Here is a 12547-nt window from a genome sequence, read left to right on the forward strand (position 1 = left end):
CAGTGCAGCTCGCCACCCGTAGAGGTCAAAAGTATATTCGTTTATTCAAAGGTCATACTTAAAACAAGTATACCATCGTGTTTCAATATCATATGCGTTTTTATAATAATACTTCACCCCACACTCGTGCATTTTTATGCATTTTTACAGACTATCCGAACGAAGCGAGACTTGCTTTACTGTCGTAAATATAGTAATAGGTAATCATGATTGTGACGTTCATTTTATTTTTCTAGTCGATCGTATGGCATATAGTACTAACGCTAAGTTGACGCATTATTTATGTTTTACGACGACGTAATTAAAATTGCTATAATATTTAGTTCAGGCTTAGTAATAGTATTTATGGAAGTATTTTTTTTACAATTTTAACAGCAAAATATTCTGGTTTAATATATAAGTGCATATAAATCCGAACTAAAACTTTTGAAATCCAATCTACAGAACAAAATATTTATTTATTGAAACTTATGTGACATTATGAGTAACAAAATAACACTTCCTATAACTTCACCGAACCTACCTATTATCGTTTGCGTCATTATTGTAATTGAATTGAATACGTAAAAAATGTTTATCACCGGAATATTCTGATTTTAATTACTTACTTTTCGTTAAAAATATAGTAAAAAATATTTGATATTTTCTCCGCTGAACGGAAAATCATTGAATCATAATATCTATTTTGATCGTCGCTGTTCTAATATGTAAAAATGAGGACATGTTATACCTAACCGAAAACGATTTGCATTACGAACGTAGCAATGTTTGAAAATTTGAAAGATTGATATTCGTAAGCGGTATGTAAATTAACATTTGGCTTGGGGGGGGGGGGATTATATGTTTTTAGCAAAATCTGTAAGCCTCATAATATTACCTACCCCATCAAATATAAAATGTTAGCAGTAAAATAAAAGTTTTGAGAGGTCTATCCCCCTCACCCCCCTTAATTATGTCCATGGCCAATGGTATCTACTCCGTAAATATAGATATGATGGCGAAAAAAGTATTAACACACTCAACCATGATATTGGTTATTACTTTATTAGAATATAACAGACATGGATCATGGAGTTTGCTATTTTTGAAAACGCTTACTTCACTGCAGTTTAGCTAACAGACATTCCGAATATTTCTGTTATCAAACGTTTCAAAGTTTATTTCTAAAATGTTTCCATAAATATAGCACAAAAAATGTCTAATTTTATGTAAAAATAAGGTTTATTACGTGACTTCATTGGTTAGAGAAAATTGTATTTTTGATTATGTCTAGTGGTCATTGAAGCTGTAATTTTAAATAGTTACGCCGAACCATTATGAAAGTAATCGGATAATAATTAATCGATATAATTTTAACGATTGCGTTTATTTATAAAATCGCAGTATCTTTATGTAATGTAATACAATAATATATTAATAAATATGAATAAGAACCTACGAATATTTAAATCGTATTTTACATTCACCATTTGGCGCTTTAATCATAGTTAAAAAAAAATTCGAATCATTGTATTTTATGTTGTATATTAACGTTTGTGTTTTCTTAATCGTTTTAAATAATTACCTAATTCAAGACAAAACTTTTAATGGAAACTTGAAGTAGTCATGACTCATGATAATTAGTAAATTAGCATAATAATCAAATTTGTTAAAAAAAAAATAATTCGTAAAACTTTTTTGTTGTTATACATCTAATTAAATTATGAACTATAATATAGTTATATATTGCAAGCTAATATTCAATTCACATATATTCACCTTGTATTGAAAAACAGAAGTAGGCATACATAATACCTACTATATAGTATAACTAGGATACATCAACTGACTGTAAAACTCCATTTGTTCAACCAGTAGCGTAATTTGGTTGACATTTTCGGTATTACACTTCCTCTTTGCTGATTTTAAGGCAGAAAATATTTTATAAAAAAAAAAAAAAAAAAAGAAATAGAATTAAAAATGTAAATGTGCGTAAAGATTAAGAATAAAGTATAAAATACGGTGAACGGGAAAGAGGATCGGACTTTAAACTTAAAACTTTAATATTTTTAGTGTTCCGAAACAATACTTTTGCAACACTTGAAAATTATTTGGTGTTTTAAATGTAACACTTGCATCATCGTAATTCCGCCACCGCGTTCAACACCCAATCTCTTATAGTCTTATGTAGCACGCGTGACATGGTAAGCCACCGCATGCACCTAATTGTAATAAATTATATTATTGTTTTCGTGAAAAGAATCGTGAAAAAAACGCATGAGGAAAAATAATGCTAACATTTTACACTATTTGAGTTATGTTTACTTTGTGGTGATTAAAAATAACTAAAACAAACGGTCAACACTTGAAGAAAAAAAACAAAAAAATTTTCGCCCCCGGGTGGGCTCGAACCACCAACCTTTCGGTTAACAGCCGAACGCGCTAGCCAATTGCGCCACGGAGGCTTGTTGAACCTCTAGGTTGTTTTTATGGTTATTCAGTAAACCGGATTGTGTACAACATAATGGTTTCAAAATACCTACTTACAATAACGCCATACACCGGTTTATCATTGTTTATTGAAAATCACTTAAGTGACTTAACGCGTTGTTGATGTAATAACTAATATTATGTGTTATGTGAGAATTATTATACCTAAAACGGAAAATATACCTAGGTAAAAACCATATTAAGTTATTGCAGATATTTAGGAAGAGTGTAGATTACTACACAATAAGTTTATACTATATAGGTGCAAGTGTGATACATACATATTTTACTTCTGAGGATTTAGTCTTGTAAATCTATGTGGAAGCAATTCGAAGGGGCATTACCTAAAACACGCTCCATTAATTTACGGAGCTAGCAACACGGGGCACGAACCAGTGGCGACGAGTCCTATGTTTAGGTCAGGTGATCAGGCCAGCCTATATTTACCATTTATGTGCCATTTACACCTGTCTATAGGGTTGATGCGATCATCAATAACACCTCGTTATGAGGAATAAACAACCCTCGTAAGATGTTCAAATTTTAGTACCTACCTATATTGCTGATTTGCTGAATCAATGAGCTATCTGCAATCGCATTTCAAACAATCGTTATTATTATAAATTTTTTTTTCTTTGATGACAATACTTGCGTTGAGGTAGTTATACCCAATGCATTTAAATTTTAAACCGATACTAAAAAAGCATAGAGAGCGATAAACATTTTACGACGATGACGATTATAATACCTACGTCCTGTGCACTATATTATAAAGATAATAGATGTAGTACCTAATACTTCACTCTAAATAGTTTGATTTAATAGAAAACGCTGAGTAGAGGAGGACTATATATAGTACAGGACTTCCTATAGATTTGTAAGGATACAAATTAATATTAAAAAATTGATATAATGTTTCTTTATACTAGAGTTTAGTGTCAAAAAATAAATAATATAAAATATGTATATTGTTATAGATTTAAAGACAGCACATCAATGATGGTACATTAAATTAAACCGAAAAAAAACTTTTTCAGACTTGTAATTTTTTGATTTTCATAATTATTTTGAAATATTTATATTATACGTATGGCTTAAAAAGTGATTTTAATTACTCAAGTCTTTATAGACATTATTATTAATTTTTGTCCAATATATTTAGATTTTAATAATATGGATTTTACAAAATGTTTTCTCTTTACAAAATAAAACATAATATGTCTATAAAATAATACTTATTGTAAGTATTCTCGATATTCTTTATATGTTTTTTCTATATTTGTATGATGATATCAGATATTAAAGATCTATTTAATGTTTGAAACATTAATAAATGACGTAAAAAAGTTCAATTGACATTTATAAAAAATAAAATGTAGCGATACGCCGATATGAGTAATGTTTTATGAATTTGACCGTTTATGATTATTCGTATGTAAGTATAGTTATACTACCTATCTACGTATATGAATTATTTTTTCACGGCAAAATGTATTTATTAATTCATTTTAATGTTTTACATTATAATAGTATTGCTGTCAAAGCGGAGTATGATACTTTTATTTTTTGTAACTTACAAAATACTGTGTCCTTTGTAACCAACACAAACATAAACCAATTTCAGCAACATTGCTAAGACGGAACAAAATGTGCATGCACTACTATACGCCATGTAGTCTTTCCAATCTAAAATCAAACCATGTCTAACTGCACTTTGTCAGAGTTTGTTATCAAATATCACTGTTGATTGACAGCCGTGTTTACATTATTCACACCATTTCGTGATAATTTAATTATTTTCTAATAGTTAATTAATATTATTCAAAGTTATTAAAATTAACAGTAAATGAACCAGTCGAAACATTATAAAATAATTTTATATCTACCAAAGAACTTTTTTAGGAACTTTATATTCTGCAGTGATTATATGTAACCACATTACAGTTAAATAGGTAGGTACCTACAGAATATTTAGATGAGTGAATTTCGATTTCAAACGTATTATAATATGAATGCATAAATAACATTTTATTATTTATGAGTTATAATTTACAAATTTCATTTAAATAGTCAATTTAATCGTATTTTTTGTATGCTATACAACACCCAATTTATGCTACTAATTTTAATTTATTTTCAAAAAATACCAAACGTCTCTGTAAATATTTACGAATATTTATTTAAACAGAAATCCAATACAATTTGGTAGAAGTTGTTTAGAATAAAACATTTCTACATTGTCTTCTACAAATTTAAATTAAAAAATACTTGTTACAGTTATCCTCTAACATGGTACCTACATAGGCAGTTCAAATATGATAAAATAAATAGTAAAACTGTCTTGGAAATATTATTTTTAAGCATAAATTTATTTTTATCTATTTTGTATAGCTTAATTATTAAATTAATTTTCATAATTTAAACATTCTTTTAAATAATTAATAAATCATATACTCATCTAGAATAGTATACAAATCTTCTGGTAAACATTGAACCTATACTTATCAATCTCCTATTGGTAGCATTACTATTTGTCAATTACATTAAAAATTGTGCATGGATATAAATTTTAGTCGTTTTATTCAATAAATGGATCGCTGGCCTGGAATAATATAATTGTTTAACATTAATATTTCTATATTTTGTCAGTAAACTGCGTTCACACAACTTAATAAACCTAGCCCGCCTGTTGATTAACATTATATTGATGAATCATGTAATATTATAGTCATTACTCATTATTGATAGATACTCGTACCATAGGTACTTAACAAGTGCCTACTACCTACGCTAACTTAACTTACCTGAAATATAGAGATAGCTAGGTAGGTATACATATATAGTTTTGGTAGTTACCTCGAGTATTTATTATGTTTTATTATAATTTCACTGTAATTAAAAAATGTGAATAGAAGTAGGTACTACGTAATATCCAGCCTTTACAAAGAACTCGACAGATAAATGTTTCATAGTATAAAATGTAGCCATGTAGGACGTAGGTACATAACATCTATATTAATTTATACTACGGCCATTCCTTGATTCCTATAAACTAAATAACTTCCTAATATTACATGTATATGATATATGAATATATTATATACATTTGAGTATTTAACATTTAACCCAATATGAACATTTAAATTTACATATTTAAAAACATACCAAAACAATAACAATACATTATATCAGAGGACAGAGGTAAGTAGGCATATCATTTACGTAAAAAAAAAAAATAATAATAATAAAAAAATAATAATTAAATTCAATTTTTGTTTATGTGCGTGCTGATATCCATTTTTAATTAGACTATTATATCATAGTATTCAAATAAATTAAATATGATTAATTATTGTTCAAAAATATAATATAACAAAATACGTTATGGAATATGGCACCAGTTGTCACAAAATTATATATAACTAATTTATTTTATAAAAAAAACGTATTAAACACGCTATATTATGAGGATACAATTATGTATATATGTCGTCTTATAAATATAATTTAGCCAGCATATTCTATTTTTGAAATAAATTTTTAAAATGTCTAAATAATTAGAAAAACATTTTATTATTATTATTATTATTATGTAATATAATAATATGCAATCTGTACAATTTAGGCACAATAAGCATATGCGAGCAAAGTAACACAGAAAAACATAAAATAAATAGGTATATTGTTTTTCATTGGCTATACAGTTTAGGACATAAATTTCTTACAGTTATTTTATTAACAATAATTACAATAACAAGAAACAACATAAACAATTAATGAGTCATAATTCATAAATAATTGTATTTATACTTATTTATTTTAGTGTATTAAATTATACTGTGGAAACAATTCAAGTCCTCTTGAAACATCAACAAAGTTATTTTTTTAGCTCACGAAGTTAAGTATATTTTTGGGAGGAGGTAAGCCCATTGCAATGTGCGTACAAATTAAAGCAATTAATCAAGTTAATACCATTATACCTAGACCCCTTGCACAGATGCAGCATGGAGTAGAGTATTTTTTTAGCTTTAGTATTATAAATTATAATTTATAAGATATAAGTACATCGATCGATGTACAAACTATAAATCATATAATTACATAGTTTTGATAAACAAGTATCTATAATTAGAAAAATATAATATAACAGTTTCTATTTTCTAATGGTGTATTTTTAATCATTCAACAATACTTTTCATATTAAATCTTAAATGACTATATTATAAAAATGTATTTTATACCGTTTTAATATACTTAAAAAACTGGACATAGGTAGTTGGCTGAATATAAAACTATACGGTATCTAAAAAAATAACGCAAACATCGATATATAATATAATATTATATTATTATAAATTTTTACCTTATCCCATATCAATCATATTTTATACATCAACAACGAATAATTGCCAAAAATCACAGCTTAATTAGATTTTCCCTCCTCACAAAGGAGATACCTAACTAACTCGCCATCCAAACGAGAACATAAAACATAATAATGAAATCTGCAAGAAATCTGATCGGGTCAATTGTCATTGCATCGCGTTTCGCTTTACAACAATCATCAGGCGTGGGTGCTAATGCCGTCCGGGCGAAGAGTACACAAATTAAAAATGTATTTGAGTGTGGTTCAATGAGTCACTTAAAGAACATTGGATTTAAGATTCCTTGGTCATCGGACTCATTAAGTGGTTGTGAGTTAATAGCGAAATTTCCATTTGAGGGCTGCGACTCAAAGCTAAGACCCTCGAAGGGTGGCCTTGGATTACTTACGAAGCCTCCATCTAGTGGTTGTGATTCAACGCTGAAACCCCCGTTTGCTGAATGTGGGTCACCACCGAAACCCCCGTCTGGTGGAAGTGGATCACCACCGAAACCATCATCTGGCGGTTGTGGTTCAACGTCGAAACTCCCATCTAGTGGATCTGGGTCAACGCCTAAACCTCCATCTGGTGGGTGTGGAATACCACCAAAACCCTTGTCTGGTGGATGTGCATTACCACCAAAACCATCATCTGGTGGGTGTGGAATACCACCAAAACCCCCGTCTAGTGGAAGTGGATCACCACCGAAACCATCATCTGGTGGTTGTGGTTCAACGTCGAAACCCCAGTCTAGTGGATCTGGGTCAACGCCTAAACCTCCATCTGGTGGGTGTGGAATACCACCAAAACCCTTGTCTGGTGGATGTGCATTACCACCAAAACCATCATCTGGTGGTTGTGGTTCAACGTCGAAACCCCCGTCTAGTGGATCTGGGTCAACGCCTAAACCTCCATCTGGTGGGTGTGGAATACCGCCAAAACCCTTGTCTGGTGGATGTGCATTACCACCAAAACCATCATCTGGTGGTTGTGGTTCAACGTCGAAACTCCCATCTAGCGGATCTGGGTCAACGCCTAAACCTCCATCTGGTGGGTGTGGAATACCACCAAAACCCTTGTCTGGTGGATGTGCATTACCACCAAAACCATCATCTGGTGGGTGTGGAATACCACCAAAACCCCCGTCTAGTGGAAGTGGATCACCACCGAAACCATCATCTGGTGGTTGTGGTTCAACGTCGAAACCCCAGTCTAGTGGATCTGGGTCAACGCCTAAACCTCCATCTGGTGGGTGTGGAATACCACCAAAACCCTTGTCTGGTGGATGTGCATTACCACCAAAACCATCATCTGGTGGTTGTGGTTCAACGTCGAAACTCCCATCTAGCGGATCTGGGTCAACGCCTAAACCTCCATCTGGGGGGTGTGGAATACCACCAAAACCCTTGTCTGGTGGATGTGCATTACCACCAAAACCATCATCTGGTGGTTGTGGTTCAACGTCGAAACCCCAGTCTAGTGGATCTGGGTCAACGCCTAAACCTCCATCTGGGGGGTGTGGAATACCACCAAAACCCTTGTCTGGTGGATGTGCATTACCACCAAAACCATCATCTGGTGGTCGTGGTTCAACGTCGAAACCCCCGTCTAGTGGATCTGGGTCAACGCCTAAACCTCCATCTGGTGGGTGTGGAATACCACCAAAACCCTTGTCTGGTGGATGTGCATTACCACCAAAACCATCATCTGGTGGTTGTGGTTCAACGTCGAAACTCCCATCTAGCGGATCTGGTTCAACGCCTAAACCTCCATCAGGTGGGTGTGGAATACCACCAAAATCCCAGTCTGGTGAATCTGGGTCACCACCGAAACCCCAGTCTGGAGGTTGTAGTTCAACGCCAAAACTCCCATCTGATGGCTGTGGATCAACACCGAAACACCCGTCTGGTGGTTGCGGTTCAACGCCGGAACTCCCATCTAGCGGATCTGGGTCAACGCCTAAACCTCCATCTGGTGGGTGGTGTAGAATACCACCAAAACCCCAGTCTGGTAAATCTGGGTCACCACCGAAACCATCATCTGGTGGCTGTGGATCAACACCGAAACCGCGTTCTGGTAAATCTGGGTCACCACCGAAACCCTTGTCTGGTGGATGTGCATTACCACCAAAACCATCATCTGGTGGTTGTGGTTCAACGTCGAAACCCCCGTCTAGTGGATCTGGGTCAACGCCTAAACCTCCATCTGGTGGGTGTGGTTCAACGTCGAAACCCCAGTCTAGTGGATCTGGGTCAACGCCTAAACCTCCATCTGGTGGGTGTGGAATACCACCAAAACCCTTGTCTGGTGGATGTGCATTACCACCAAAACCATCATCTGGTGGTTGTGGTTCAACGTCGAAACTCCCATCTAGCGGATCTGGGTCAACGCCTAAACCTCCATCTGGTGGGTGTGGAATACCACCAAAACCCTTGTCTGGTGGATGTGCATTACCACCAAAACCATCATCTGGTGGTTGTGGTTCAACGTCGAAACTCCCATCTAGCGGATCTGGGTCAACGCCTAAACCTCCATCAGGTGGGTGTGGAATACCACCAAAATCCCGGTCTGGTGAATCTGGGTCACCACCGAAACCCCAGTCTGGAGGTTGTAGTTCAACGCCAAAACTCCCATCTGATGGCTGTGGATCAACGCCGAAACACCCGTCTGGTGGTTGCGGTTCAACGCCGAAACATCCTTCTGGTGGGTGTGGAATACCACTGAAATCCGCGTCTGGTGGTTGTTGTTCAACACCGAAACTTCCATCTGGTGGATCCGGGTCAACATCGAAACTTTCATCTGGTGGATGTGCATTACCACCAAAACCATCATCTGGTGGTTGTGGTTCAACGTCGAAACTCCCACCTAGCAGATCTGGGTCAACGCCTAAACCTCCATCTGGTGGGTGGTGTAGAATACCACCGAAACCCCGGTCTGGTAAATCTGGGTCACCACCGAAACCCTTGTCTGGTGGATGTGCATTAACACCAAAACCATCATCTGGTGGTTGTGGTTCGACGTCGAAACTCCCATCTGGTGGATCCGGGTCAACATCGAAACTTTCATCTGGTGGATGTGGATCACCACCGATTCCCCTGTCTGGTGGACGTGATTCAACGCCGAATTCTTCGTATGGAAATTGTGGATCACCACTGAAACCTCTATCAGGTGGGCGTGACATAATACCAAAACTTCCATCTAGTGGCTGTGGATCATCATCAAAATCACCATCTGGTGGATCTATGTCAACGTCGAAACCCCCGTCTGATGGATGTGGGCAACCACCAAAACCATCTTCTGGTGGCTGTGGGTCAACATTTAAATCCCCGTCAGGTAGATGTGGATCAATGCCTAAACCCCCGTCTGGTGGATGTAAATAATGTAGATTTTTAACTAAATTTCCACCAAATATATGACAAACGCAACTATTAAAGAATCAATGAATCTCAGGCTCTATAATTTAATACATCACACGACACACTACAATACATTCATATGACTATAAATAAATATATTTTTTAATAGATCACATCTTTTCAATGTTACAAATAATATAATGCACATTATTGCAGACATTACACACAGTTTAGTGATGTCATAATTAACGATGAACAAAATTTCAGCAATTGTTAATCGTATTAAGGATTAAAACAGCGGGCTCGCTAAGTCCTGTTTGTGGGACGGTAAAATATGTTTTCAAAATACTTGAAAACATTTAAAAGCAAATGATTTATAGCGGAATTTAATTTGTTTTATATAATTCAATCAGGAAAAATAATATTTCAGGTACTTAATTTAATCTTAGAATGAATTAAAGGTAACTATTTGAAATAATGTCATAGAATTTTAAAAATTATTTCTCTAGGTAAAATAATGCAATATTGTTTTACATAGGAATAAAATATTAAAATTAAGTTACATAATATGTATTGCATATTTTTATAATGTATCATTTTGATTCATAAAAACAAATTAGATCAACACAATTGATAAATTACTTGAACAATTTAATAATTCTTTTTACATTTCTTACATTCTTAATTATTTTAAATGAATACCTATTAATTTGAGGATTTTAAAAGTTCATAGTTTCAACGATAAACTAACTTTATTTTGAATCCTAGATATTTAATTTATTCTTGTAGTCAATAACATATTATTTAATAATATATCATTTAAAACTACTTTAATATCAAATAAGAGTAGGTATTAAAATACTATAATAATTAACATATTTCTTTCCTTTATTTATTATGAATGGAACATCTTTAAAATATTATTATAGAAATATAATTATATTTATTATAAAAATTATTTTGTATAATAAAATATGATAACGTCAAATAAAATGTATCAAAAATGTATTTAAAAATATTTATAAATTGAATATATATATATATATATATATATATATATATTTTTTTTTTAATATTTAAAGCTTTATAATATTATTATATCACGCACTCATATTTCTAAGAATCATCATGTAATTTAAGTAGTGGATTTGTACGTCATTATTAATTTAAATTAATTAAATAAAAATAAAATCTTAGAAATAACTGTTTTAATAATATTCATCAAGAAAGAACTCAATTATCTAATCAGTATTAGAATCTAAATTTTAATTTTATTCGTGATTCGTAAAAAGGGTAGGTCATGCTAATCATGCCAACCAAACACACAATAACAATAAAATATACATGTGAGTTAATTCCTATGAGTACTGTTGATGTACTGTGTAGTTTTATATCATTAAAGTATTTAAAAAACAAATATAATATAAAATTACACAAATTATTTGCTTGTATAATTCATGGATGAGTCGTCTCCATAATTTTCAAATAATGTTATTACATTACAAAATAATAATCTGAACAAAATTGATCGTTTTTATGCAACAATTTTGATTTTAGACGAAATATCTCTGACTTTTTCAGACTGCGTACAATTCACAGAGTGTCTTTTTTATAGAATCTTTCAGCGGTATTTATCAAGGCTGGGCAAGTTAATGATTTTTTTTAACTCAGTTAAGTTAAGTTAAAATCTAAATCAAGTTAATCGATAAAAGTTAATTCAAAATGTTCTATCAATTGAATTAAGTTAAGAGTTAACCAAAATTTAATATTAACTTTTTAACTCAAGTTAAGTTAAAAAAAGTTTCTTGTTTTCTAATAAGTAAAATTAAAATAATTGGTACCTAAAATTGTTCATGTTATTAGACCAAAGAACTATTACTATTTTATGTGTGCAAAAGCTTACAGTACACATTTTGTTAGCATACTTATAACCTTATAAAATGTGTACCTACCAGCAATTTGTATTCCTACAATAGTTCACAAACTTAAATTTAATTAACTTAACTTGTTTAAATGTAAAATTAACTCAAGTTAATTAAAAGTTAATTCGAAAGCTCCTTAAGTTATTAATTAAGTTAATAAACATAAAAAAAAACTAACTTATTTAGTTAAAAAGTTAAATTAACTTAACTTTAACTTATTAACGCGTTAATGCCCAGCCTTGGGCTATTTATCAAATAAAAAATGTTATCATTTTACTGGCATAGCATAATGTAATCAACACAGAACAGTGAAGGTTATTTCGGAGAAAAACGGTGGAAAAAAATCCCGCCCGGACAGGGACTCGAACCCTGGACCCTTAGGTTAAAAGCCTAATGCTCTACCGACTGAGCTATCCGGGCTCCTGCCGAGTTGATG

At 32.6% G+C, this 12547-nt stretch overlaps 1 protein-coding gene and 2 non-coding genes across 3 annotated transcripts in view; all 3 read right to left on the reverse strand.

The window, feature by feature from the left end:
* LOC149060369 (limbic system-associated membrane protein-like) overlaps positions 1-12547 on the reverse strand; it is a 589994-nt gene that overhangs the window by 352333 nt on the left and 225114 nt on the right. The window lies entirely within an intron of this gene.
* Positions 2371-2444, reverse strand: TRNAN-GUU (transfer RNA asparagine (anticodon GUU)). Its single transcript has one exon. It is a non-coding gene; the product is annotated as a tRNA-Asn (tRNA).
* TRNAK-UUU (transfer RNA lysine (anticodon UUU)) lies at positions 12459-12531 on the reverse strand. Its single transcript has one exon. It is a non-coding gene; the product is annotated as a tRNA-Lys (tRNA).

This window comes from Diuraphis noxia, unplaced genomic scaffold (assembly GCF_037042655.1).
Source record: "Diuraphis noxia isolate RWA-SAM2 unplaced genomic scaffold, SU_Dnox_SAM2 contig0001, whole genome shotgun sequence".
Lineage (NCBI taxonomy): Eukaryota > Metazoa > Arthropoda > Insecta > Hemiptera > Aphididae > Diuraphis > Diuraphis noxia.